At 41.3% G+C, this 13,164-nt stretch overlaps 1 long non-coding RNA gene across 1 annotated transcript in view; it reads left to right on the top strand.

Annotated features, from left to right (window-relative positions):
- The window catches only part of LOC114451078 (uncharacterized), a 37,808-nt gene extending 26,887 nt beyond the window's left edge, over nt 1–10,921 (top strand). The window contains exons 2-3 of the long non-coding RNA XR_003672172.1: nt 7,503–7,576; nt 10,818–10,921. This is a non-coding gene — a long non-coding RNA (uncharacterized LOC114451078). The remainder of the gene's footprint in view (nt 1–7,502; nt 7,577–10,817) is intronic.
- Nucleotides 10,922–13,164: the final 2,243 nt, after the last annotated feature.

Below are 13,164 nucleotides of genomic sequence, written 5' to 3'. Positions count from 1 at the left end.
CCACTGCCATCACATGTTTGTTATGTGATATAAAAAGAGAGGCAGCGGCAACTCCAGAGACCTCATCCACAGATATTATGTACCAAGTGGAAGCTTTTTATAGCAAGTATAAACACGTTGGTTCATAGCATTAAGACATATACTCAAAAAGAAGGAAGTTGTCAAGGCTGTGTGGAGAGGGTGAAAGATGTGTGTGTTCTGGGTGTGGGATCGGATGTTTGAGAAGATGAGTAGAAGTGTGTGTACTTATGCAAAAATCCACACCTGCCTGTGTGTGTATATGCGTGTGTGTGTGTGTGTGCGGCCGAGCTGCTAGGCAGCTGCTATCTTCGCGAGTCAGACGGGCAGGGGAGCTGGCGAGGCACGCCGATCGTTTGAAGTGCTATTCTCTCCCCGGAAGTTCGATCCGCCCCGAGGAAATTTGTCATGTTGTTCCACCTTTCTGATTCCCCATATGGTGGTGTTGAGGGGAAGGGTATTTGTTCTTGTTTGCTGTCGACATCTCAATACACACACACACACCACTATAAGTAACTAAGAATTGCTTCGGCCTTGCTGGGAATCTTCTTTTATCCTTTTGTACCACTCAATCACTCTTGCTTTGTTCAAACTTCTTTCTCTTCTGATTATCATCTCCCTCTCTATCTAACAATGAACACTATAGGCTGGTGGAAGCTCTTGTCTGTCCGTCTGCACTGGATACCTTCTCTTCCTTCTATTGGTTGATTAAAACCACCCCTCTCTCTTTCTGTCTCTCGCTCATTATTATCATGGCTCCTCTGAGATCCATCAGATTCCCCGGCCAGTAAGTGAAAATGAGGCTGAAAGGGGAAGATGGAAGGACAGTCAAAGAGAGCCATAGGTGGCAAGATATATATATACACAGAGAGACAGCAAGAGAGAGAGCAAGCATATTGAGTGGAGAACCTCAAGAGTGATTCAGCTATTGTTACTCATCCCCTCCTTTTTGCAAGAGGGCTCATGTCGTGAGTATTTTAAGTGCGTTGTTCTCCTTTAATCCAGTTAGATAACTCCGTTTCTCCCTCCCTCCTTCTGAGTCTTTCTATTTCTTTTCTTCCCTCCTCCGCTCCCTGCTGCCCACTCAGCAAACGGCCACACGAATAAAGGCTATAGTGTGCCCTAAACAAGGTGGGAAAAAAAGGAAGGAAGTGAAGGCAGGAGAGTAAAAGGCAGGGAGAAGATGACAAAGATGTGGCTGTAGTGGTAAGTGTTTGGAGAAATCTGCTGGCCGGTACGGGCTCATTTGTTATGAGGACGGATGATTGTGGATCAGAGCCAAGACAGTGGCGAGTGAGTTGTGAAGTGGAGCCGGCACAGAGCGTGTAGTTAAGACGCATTCACACACACACACAAAAAAAGGAAAGGGATGATTTGCTACATAAGGTGTTGTACAATTCTAATTAGAGTATCTATAAAGCTGCCAAACACAATGTAACAAGAAGATGTGTGTTAGCCCTCACTCTGTGTTTTAGCCAGTATTCCGTCAGATGTTCCAACAAACATGCACTATTTACAATACACTAAAACTGCATTCTGCCACCGCAAAACAAAGCTGCCTTCTTCACTCCCTGCTATTCATAGTGTGTGATGATAAGAGGCTGAATCACACTTGGATCCAAACAATATGTGATGCAATGTTTCAAACCTGCCTTGTAACCACTACGCAAAAACCTCCATCAACCACATCTTAAGAAATACATTTCCCACAAGCCCACCTTTATTACAAATGAGTAGCAGGGGCATGGTGTTGCATTTCCTGTGCCAAGAGGAGGTAGCCACTTAGCACAGGTGAGGCGGGGTGGCCACATTCCTGCAGCTACATCACAGCAAAGGAAAAAAAAAATGGGTCACAAGAGCAAGAGAGAGAATTTGCTAGACCAATAGCACAGACTAGTGGTGGCAACGCAAAACTGCAGGGGAGCGCCAATGGGGGCTGCTTTCAGATAAATCCAACAACTCAGATTTTCAGCTTTTATTGGACCGGTCTAATTCCTGTTGATACACAGTATGATCATTGCATTCAAGCAGCCACATCATCATCACTAACTTAAAAAAGTTTTCATCCCTGATTTACTTACAGACTCCACTCTCTTCCTCTCACTGCCAATGAAATTAATTCCACACAAAGAGGAAGGAGGCGGGAGGAGGAGTGAGGCACTCGAATTTGCATGACCCAAAAATGCCCTGCCTCTTCTCCGACTCCATAAATCAAAGGGATAGAAAGAATCCCCCAGCGCCTCCATTCTTTGTCCTCAAAGGTGATAAATTGATCCCTGGTTGGCTAATAAGCAGAGGCACAGGTCGGCCTAAACTTCCTAAAGATTTATGCAGCGACAACTGGATTTATAGTGGAGGAAATGTGAAAGCAAAATCTGTTTACTTTATTCTTCCTCTTGGTGCTCATGAGATTTCAGATGGGAACTCCTTAGAGGAAACCTGAGGGTGCAGGCATCAAAGGAGCAATGCATCAGGACAATAGAAATAGAATATCTGTCACAGAAGCAAGGAAAGTGATGGAATTACCCAGCCGTGATTGATGAACATGTGTTTCCAATTACAAAGAATATCAACGTACGCGAATATGCCCACTGCCCTTGAATGCAGCACAATTCAATACAATAAATCTGATCTAAAAACTGCTGAAAATCAATATGACGGACACTTCTTAGGTTTGTCAGCAGTCCTGCCAAAACGTAGAAGGCGATCTTAACAGCTTGCAGACATAAGAGAAACCTTTTAAGGCAACTCAACCAGTCATCTTAATGACGTGAGGTGATACGGTGACAGGAAAAGCGCTCTTTTAAGAAGATGATCAATGCTATCATCTTCTCCTAAGCTGACTGGAAAAAAAGGGACGCAATATAGTGGCATAGAGTTTCCTGACAGCAGCCAAACCCCCTCTGTCCTTTTCTCTTTATGGAATTCTCCCACTTTAACCTTAATGTGTTCTCCCTCTTTCAGCATCTTCCTGTTTCATACTCACTTTCATCACCCTTCACCCTCTTCATCGCCTCGCCCCCTCTCCTTCTTCCTCCTCTCGCTTTCTGTCTATCGCACACTATCTCACTCCCCTCCCTGCGCTGACAGCATGCTTATCCTGTTGTGTTGATGAGATACTTGAACGATTAACATTATGCATGCTGAGCAGATTATGATAGCCTTTGGGGAGGAGCAGTTTCAGCGTGATGGAAAGTTTTCAGCATGATAGAAAACTCTCCCGATAAGGAGGAGGCTTTGAGAGAGTGTGATGATGACGTCTGTACTCACCTTTTCTTCTTCGTCACTGCTGTCGCCTCAACATTTTGTGAGAGAAATCAGTTGTGCAGAGAACAAAAAAGTGATTGAGGATGAGAGTTTATTAAAGGATTAGCAGTTTCATCAAGAACAGGAGGGGTGCCAGTCCCTAGTTTTAGCAATAAAGCACAAACACATGTCCATATTTTGTGCCAAATGTACACATAAGTCGTCAGTTAAAGTTGCTGCTCCGTAAGTAATTTTGGATGTGTCACAGCTTCCAGTCAACATCATCCTGACAATTGCAAACCTATGCAAATGTGTCTAAAAAATATCAAACCTCCTCTCACCCGAAGTGCATCTTTTTTTAGTTTGCATGACACAGATTCTGAATAGACATATGATGCACCATATAACTAATTCTATGTTCGACAGTGACACTACCCTGTGCCACAGAGGCAGCTGTGGGTACACAGTGAGAGAGAGAGGGAGGGAGGGAGGGAGAGAGAGAGAGAGAGAGAGAGAGAGAGAGCGGGAAGGCAGATCGCTTCCCAAATGCTCATTTTTAGCTGGCGTGTTTGGGCACAGCGCACCAGAGCTGACGAGCTGAGCACAGAGTTTTTGACACAATGGTGTCAAACTCGGGACTCTGATGTTCAGCTCGCACAAGTGCAGAGCATCGCACCTGCTGGCAACATGCAGACACAAACAGACTGTTATCAAGTCAGTGAGGCAATTAGGGTGTGTTTGGGAGCGCTGTGAATCCTAATGACTCATTTGCTTTACATTGTTCCATTATAGAGGATTTTAGGGATGCAGTGGATTGAAAACTACTGCAGATGCTGAAAGAGTTTGGATATGGAAGCATTTTAGAATGAGAGCAAAAATAACACCAGAGCCAGAGTTTCACTTGTTCACTCCTGTTCTAATAAATTATTTAACAGTTGGGGGACTTGCTGTTTTTTTGGGCCATACTAGGTCAGCACTGCTGAATTTTAAGGATATTTTAAAGTGTATCCTCTTTTTAAATGTTTGTTTGACTGTATTTCCTTGATGCTGCCATCTATTAGAGCCTGCATGTTATCATCTTTCAGCTCATTGTGTTGGTTTTACAGCCGTTTCATACAGCTTTTGAGCAAAACTTTATAGTTACAACATCAAGAACAAGATACCTATTTATCAGGCAGCAACTGTATGATTGGAATTTGAATTAAGTTCCTATTTATTAACAGGTCTACTTCAAAAGCAAACATGTCTCGTCTGTCATGAAGGACAAAGTTGGCTAACTTCCAAAACCACACATACAACTGTTTGGTCAAAGGAGTAAAAACTGCAACATTTACAGGCAGTGGGTCACATTATGGAGGGATTCCTAAGGGCGGCATTGTTTGGATGTTACATCATCTTTCAACATACTGCTGAAAGGATGGCTGAATGAACAGGGGGACCTGAGGCCCTTTATTAAGGTAATCTTTGGCTGTGTTCGAAATCACTCACACTCCCTACTCCCAATATGGAGAGTTCAGTGTAGGGCACCATATAGTGAACTCATTGTGAAAGCATTTTTGGACATTTCGGACACTAACCTCCGTCATTTTCTGTCGCCGGTAATGAAGTCATTGCTGTCGCAAATTAAACGAGCCGTTCTCTGCCGGCTAAACAATCTCTGTTGTTAGAAGTTATAATTTGTGCCGTTATAGCCCAATAAACATCAAAAATGGCAAAACATCAATAAAGCAACCACAACTGGTCATGCTACATTCTTTAAACCATCATTATATTTATAAGACATGTGACGTAACTTCCTTTCCCGTTCTTTTCGCTGGTCTGCGCAATACATGACGGTACATATTGCTAAAAGTAGTGACCATCGGATGGACACTACATTTAAAGATGCATTGTGGGTCTATATTTTCTCACTAAGAGTTCGGACAGCATTATAAAATGGCACTAGCCTATATAGGGCCATATATAGTGATTAGGGAGTGATTTCAAACACAGCCATAGACTCTAAATATGGCTGACATGACAGCTCCTTAAAATTGAGACAAGAACACATTGATCGCCCCTGGTGGTTAGCTGCAGTATAGGTCATAAACCCTGCCTCCTCCATTTTAGTTAATGGGACATGGACCCAACCACAAGTACAGTAATTTTTCCCAAAAGGTTGGAGTTGGGGGAGGTGAGTGCTTGATATGAAAGTATGTGAGTGTTTGGGCGTGTTCCAAGAGGGCATCTTTTTTGCCCCTACAGTGAGATGTTTTGGCCTCACCTTTGTACCTCACTTTTGTAAAGTTGTGTCGCCCTTCTGTATAACAATTTAGAGAGCTTTTAAGGCTTCCTAGTGTAACCTAATCAGTGACATACACTTTATTCTCATGTGCTTTGCGGAGTCTTTGTTAGGAACTCTGGTCGCCTTAAATGTTTAACCACTACTGTTGTTTTTTTGCTGGGATCAGGCTGTCAAAACAGTCAGTGAAGTATTATCCCGAACTACTTTTTTATAATCAGCACCAGGCTGTATTTTAGTTGACATTTCTAAAGCATAGTGTCTTACTGCTAGCTTTTGCCACGGGCTTGAGGCTGCTTTTAGAGAGGTCTTACACTAAAGTAACCCAGTCCATTTCCTGGGCTTGATGGCACTATAATTTCTCTGCTTTGTCAGCAGCAAAGTGTGCAGTGTATTACCAGTCATTTACGGCTGTGGCTGCGATCTTCCCAACTTTCAATCATAAAAGTAAAAAAAAAGAAACAAATAAAGATTTAAATTTTTTCTAACTGGTCCCACTTGACTGGCGTTTTTCAGATAAGCAATATCTTCCCCTCCATCTCAATGTTCTGCAGGTTTTATGAGTGGAGCTGGTGTCTCTGTTGGTTACTGTTCAGGGGAAGGTCATAAATGGGCGATTTATGGCTGAAGTGTGGGCAGGAATGCTGATGCTACTGTCGGAGAGCGGTGATACTGTCTGCTTTGACTCACACTTTAATGGAAACTGTAAAGTCCACAACTGCCCACCCTAACTCATGCTCTTTACAGTGTGTGCTCACACAGCAAAGAGGTTAACACAACAACTGCCAGGCAGAAATCATATAGAATAGCATCCTGATATAGAGAGAATATAAATTTGCCTCTTGTGACAAACTTTCATTTAAGGTCTACAATTAAAAGTGAGGAATGAGATCACCTCATTAGCTCTCATTGTATTAGTGTATTATTCAACACATGACTTCTCACAATGCGATCAGAGTGTGATGCTACATCGATTGCACCTCCACTTTTCCCCACAGCCATTCCATGGACTTCTAAACCGCCATTGTTAAGTTATGGGCATTTTAATTGTAGTAGACAGGGGTCCATTAGCATAGCTTCTTGGGTGGCCATGGCCATGTTTCTCTAAATCATTAAGCTAATTATACAAGCTAATTAATCAGTATGCTTGAAATGGGGTGCATGAGCAGACGCTGCTCTTTGTTGGCTTGCATAATGAAAGGAGTCCATTTTTAGATGGGGGGGTGAAAAATTAAGAAGTGGTGGGAGGAAGAAACTTTGATCTCCAAAGTAAACATATGATTTTTGCATATCAAGTGCAGTGGGTGGAGAAAAAAAAAAAAGTCGAATGCAAAAAGTCAAGCTAGATTCACATTTGTAGTGCTTTGAAGATGCAGCAGATAGGAGAGGTCCAACATCCAATTATCATTTCCATGCAAGACAAACATAAGCAAGGGCCTGTCAATCATCAGTGCTGCTGTGACGTTTGATGATATACCAGGGTGTGTAATGTTAATATGTATGTGGTTTCATGAGCACCAGTGTGTACACCATGGGCGTTATTCAGTGTCCCTTACTACCCTATTATTTTCCAGCGATTGCCAAAATCTATTAATGTTCCATGTATGGTTCTCACTGAGCGTGTGTGTGTGTGTATGTGTGTGTACTTATTCGTACTTTTCTGCAGAATCAGAAATGATGACTTACAAGCATACATAAGTAAACATCCTGCTATCCTGTCCTCAGAGTTAAGGTGGAGACACTGTCAGTGCAAGAGTCTATTTTTAGCAGCTCTCATTATGCACACAGGAAAATCACTCCCTCAAAATACATGAAGCCTGTTTACAAACCAAACAGGAGGATGCTGATAACTCAGCACCACACAGAGTCAGCTGTGTATGACTTGTGTCTGTATTTGCAAACAATGCAATGATCAAGACCTCTTTCTCTCTCTCTCTCTCTTTTTTTCAACCTGCAGGGAAATTCTGAGGAGTTCTGCTCTTTCATCACTCTGGTCCGAGGCAGCAATCGCCAGAATTTATTCCAAAACGGGTAAGACACAGATTTTGTGCACCACAATCATATTAAGCATCAATTGATGACATGCGTGACCAAAATCCTTTTTTGCTCCAGTGTTTAAATGTCAAAGTATTAAATAATAATGTCAAGCAATAGAAATCAAATCAAGGGTCAAACAGGTGGATGTTGTTAGTATAGATTCAAGTATATAAATGTCTAGACATGATCCATGGTACAGTCATAGAAAAGTGACTGTCTGACTTTTATTATTTGATAAAAAATAATACTTCTGTTGGCCAGATTTTTTTTTTAAGCTGCACTGTAGCTGGAAAGATGCTGGTGTAGCATGACACATATACAGCATGCTAACGGTGCCCTCTGGAGTACAGGGATCTCTACTGCTGCTGCTCTTCCACTGCGTTAAGTCACATTAATCCTGTGTAGATGAAACTCACACACGTCTCTCCGATAGAGGACTTAGAGATGCTTTAGCACACATGCAAACACACGGGGATGAGAAAAATTAGCATTTTTGACCCAAATGTAAACACACTGAATCTTTTGAGGAGCTATAATCTGCACTCACCAGTGCACAAAGGGGCCACCATCCTGCAACAAACCACAGAATTCCTCATTATAACACTGTAGTTAGGGTAATTAGAAGTAGAGTTCATGTCCTTTGGAAGTGAAGTGAAGCTCCCCTCTATCACAGTGGTGTTTTCAGATCAATGAGCAGTGCTGCGGTTTGCCCCGGAGGACTTGAAGATGCAGGCTGTAATTGGAGCGTTTGTGTTGCGGCGAGTTGTGTTGCCTGAGCTCTGCTGAAGGCAACACCAGAATGTTTTTCTACCTGACCATAGGCAACACCAGAATGTTTTTCTTTCCAATAAAACCATCAAAAACACTCACAGGGAAAGTGTGTCCTGCATCTAACTCACTCTTACTGTAGCTTCTAAAATATTCCAGAGTGTGTTACATTTGTGACAGTAGAAGCTTTTTTACACACGCAATAGTATATTGTATCAATATTTGTAGTGGTAGAGTGATTTCAATGACAAATGTAGCTACAGTGAGAAGGCAGGACAAGAACACAGTTAAGTACTTTGTGCCCTGAAGTATTGTAAATGATAGCAACAGAATGTCACTATCACCTGGTGCGTTGGAGGACATTTGAACATCTTGTTTGAGAACCATTAAGGCATTAAATTTAAATTAATTTGCAGTTTATTTTTAGGGAGAAAGTGCTAAAAGATTCTTGTTTAAGCATAGCTTTTTTATACTGAGAATGGTGGGTACATAGGTGTCCTACACCTGTCAGATGGAGTTGTGTTATATAAAGCAGGATTCACAGCAGTAGCAGGTGACCTGGTTTAGAAATAGCAATGGCAGCCAAAAAAAAAAAAAACTTTCCAAAGTCTACTTAGTAAAACTGCTTACAGTAAATGTAAAATGACCCATTAACACTCTCTTTTATAGCAAAGCAAAAAGGAGTCTAAGATAAGAGATGAGTTATACAGCTCTGCACAAGCAGTTCAGCTCATAGTAATTATAAGTTTGTGGTGAGTAACTCGTGGAGGTTGCCTTTTTTCACTGCATGGAGAAGAAATAGGTTGCTGAATTCATATGTGGTGAAGAAGAACCCTGTCAGTGTCAACAAAGGAAATGTGAATCTCCCACAGACTGCATATAACTATGCATATATGATATAACTATGTCCTCTTAGGTGTCTGAATAGCTCTTGAGTTCCTGTTGCCATGTTATCAGTGCCGCAGTCTGCCTAACTTCCCGGTTAATCCAAATACAGGCAGAGCCATAGCACAAGTGCATCTAAGGTGACCGTGAAATCTGCCTATGCCTAAAAGTGGTTGAACCCATAATTATGCAACCCTGTCATTTTTTTTTTTTCAAAGCCAGTTTTTGCACCAGACTGTTAACAACTTCTGCAAAGTTGGGTGTTTTAACATGAGAGGCCTATGCAAATTAACTCACTTTTAGAGCCAGCCCCTAGAAGCCAAGACATAAGTGCAGTTTTTGACATTTGTGCATTGGCTTCCTTTCACAGCCCTGGGGACTGCAGTTTGGTATCCCCCAGATATGATGCCACACATGTAAAGAGACAGAGCTGCATGCTCCACAGCTGCTAGAGCAGGAACGTGTGCTGCTAAATAACAGCGCTGAGTCTAAAATCATATATCAAGTAGCACAGACTTATCAATCACATTGTCTAGGGTTACATTTCCATTTAATCTCAATTCTGTCAGCTGGTAATAACCCTCCATGTATGAAGGTTAAGGGTTAATTGCCATGTTCAAGGATGCTTTAGCATGGTGGTGAACAGTAGCTCTTCCATAGCAGTGTGTGGTATGACCTGACTGACTACTGGTGCATCCTGCTACCTCCAGAAGGTCAGGGCACCTGACACAATTGTGCTTCCATACTTCTCCCATTTGATACATTATTTTTATGGCTAGTACAGTGTGTGTACGTGTGTGTGCATCTAAGCATGTGCAGTGGGCCAGCCCTGGCTCCTATGATTTATTATACTGCTTGAAGGGATTTGTACCTTCATGAGGTCACATGAGTAACATGTCAGTCAGGCACAGCACGCTGTTCTCTGTGGCCCTGCTGGCGAAGGGAAGGCATGCCAAAACAGCTAAAAACACATTCCACGTTTCCAGCACGTATTCAGGTACACAACTAAGTATACATTCATTACACATAAACGCACATCAAAGACCGTAATCCAGCATAATGCTGCTTTATCACCTGCACACGAGGCAAACATTATGCAAATGCACACAAGATATTCCAAAGGCACTAGGCCTGTCTTCAATATGTCTTTTGAGAGGTTAATTCTATGCAAATACGACCTCATGAGCTGAAAAACGCAGAGGGTATTTTCTAATAATGCTAAGGGGGACGGCACAGAGATGCAAAGTGAAGTCTTTTACACTGACCTTGGGTGATTATTAGGAGCCTAAGAGTCACACAAGGGTGTTTTTAATCACATGCGTCTGCATATGTTCATCTGCACGCTCAGACTTGTATAATAAGTAAAGCATGTATAAGTGCATCTAATATTTACAAATGGCTCCATGTTTTGTAGCTTTGGTCTGTGTAGACAGACTCCCTTTGGCCATATTATTCTGCAACATTGAAATAAAAATATTTGAGCCATAGTAAATTTATTTATTGTCCAATAATGTTTGTCTAGAAACTCATGTTTTATTTTTTATATTTAAAGACAAATCTGACCTTTCTCTTCCTCTCTTAGGTGGGGGCAAAGGGGGCAATAATTTGAGTGGTGTGTCGGCGAAGGTTTAAAAAAAAAAAGGCAAAGAAAAGCAGCAGCGGGCAGCATGTTGGCACCTGCATGAACCCGACAGTGGAGCCTCATTTTTTGGTGAGTTGGATAAAACATCTTCATATATATATATATATATATATATATATATATATATATATATATATATATATATATATATATATATGCATATTTATATATATATAAATTCTGACTGTTAAGTAAGCAGAACACTTTCTCTCATCATTCGAGTTGTGAAGTTATTAAAAACGTTTGTTTTATGCTTAAACTCAAAAAACCTAAATTCATAAAGCTTGTGATTTTGACAAAAAGCCTATTTCCCTTAAGGGGCCATTTCCACAGATTATAAGCTGTTCACTGCCTTTAAATATCTAATTATCACTATTTGCTAGTAGAAGTAAAAAAAAAAGAAAAAAGGGATCCAGACTGACTTCAATAATTACACTAATTATCTACCTGTAATAAGAAGCCTTGCTCTTTTTTAAACAATTGATGCTAATCTGTGAAACTTCTGATAAACACATTGTGTTCATTTACAGCTTCATTATTTCACCTTGAATGCCTGCATTTGTGTTGGCAGACATGATTTGCATTTCTCATACTAAAGTCTTCACTGCTGTAGGTAAGAGAAACGGCCTACAAACTGGCCTTGTCCCCTTTGTGGTGTAGCATCTACCAGACTCACAAGGTGACATAATAAAAACAGATTTAAGTCCTTCTCAAAGATGGTTCCTATGCATAAAGGTGCAGGTTGAATCAAGTTCCTGAAGTGTCACCTCTTCTGCTCTGATCGTGAAACAACAACAGCCACTAGAGGTCACAAAGAGGGAATGCTATCTTTTTGGATAGGTCTAATTTCTGGTGTTCTTGAAGGATCAGTATGAATTCCATTTGTAAAATCTTAAAAAGTTAAATGTTACATAAAGTTTTCTGTTATAAAGTGTTACTTTGTGCCCCCCCCCCCCCCCCCCCACACACACACACACACACTTACACTTATTTATTGATGACCTTACACATTTAAGGTTTTATTACAGTTTCATTTCTGTTGCTCATTAAGCCTCCTCTGCATCATGACACATTTTTTAAAATCAGCTTAAAGCATTTGATGTGAAACCTCTCTAAGGAAGGGGAAAATAAATTAGTAATACAACAGCACAAACAAAGATGACAGACAAAGAGGAATATGAAATGAAGACAAAGAAAGCACTAATTAAGAACAAATAAACTCTACAGAGAGATCAGACTAGATGAGAGGGTCTGCAGAAGAAGAGAGCTAGCAGGTTGGATACAAGATCAAACTATTGTGAGCTATATAATTATAATTTAAAGGCGTAGTTTAAGACATGGACATTATTCTGAGCAGTAATCAGATTGTAACTGTGGTCTGGAAACTCTCTTCTGAGAAGAGAAAATCTCTGACCCAAGCAGCGATGTAGCTGAGGAAATACATTCAGCGAGGGCATAAATATTGCAGCGTGAGTACATGGAGGGCTTTTTGGCCAATGAATTATTACAAAGTCCAGTGGCTTCATGCCAGCCTCGAAGTATATCTCGCTCAAGCTTCACCCTGCAATAAACTGCCGCTGGGGAGTTGTGGTTATAAGCACGCCACAAATAACGATGATGATACCAGGAATCCATCACACTCATCCCACATGTGGTGTGCTTACACTTGAGGAGACTCTGCAACAGACGGTTAGCTAAAAAGACCTGCCTGTGAGCTTGAAGATGGAAGACAGCTGAGGAAAAGCTCTACTGCACTGTACAGTATTTCTGTGTTTGACTTCTATGTGTGGAAGTGGTGTCAGGAGGCAGGACTCAGAGAGAAAATGTTTACTGGAATATTCACCTCCAGGAGGCTTTGATAGATGGCTTATCCCCCTAACCGGAGGAAGCAGTGCCAGCTTTCCCCTGCTCACTTCAGAACAGCCAATCTGTGTGAATGATGATGAGTCTATTTGCTCAACATGACTTGAACAAGGATGTAAAATTAGTCTATCTTCTTAATTTTGTTTCATTCACACAAGATATTCAGCGGAGCATGAAGTTAATACATCTGATAAGCATCTAATTAAGAAAAAAAACAAAAATTTGCTCTGTGTGCTGCATTGTCAAAGCAGTGTCGGGCAGGTTGGGTCCTACAGTGATTAGCAAAAAAGCATAATCCCCAGACTGCTGACATATTTCTTTTGAAAAGCGCCCGTCTGAAAGCGACAGATATGCTCTGGAAAATGGATCAAATCTGTTTCATGCCAGATAGCAGCTCACGTTTCTCAGAGAATCTCTCCTAAGC

The sequence above is a fragment of the Parambassis ranga genome, chromosome 18, assembly GCF_900634625.1.
Source record: "Parambassis ranga chromosome 18, fParRan2.1, whole genome shotgun sequence".
Classification (NCBI taxonomy): Eukaryota; Metazoa; Chordata; class Actinopteri; family Ambassidae; genus Parambassis; species Parambassis ranga.
Note: the sequence above shows the minus strand (reverse complement) of the source record. Positions and strands in the feature narration are given on the sequence as shown.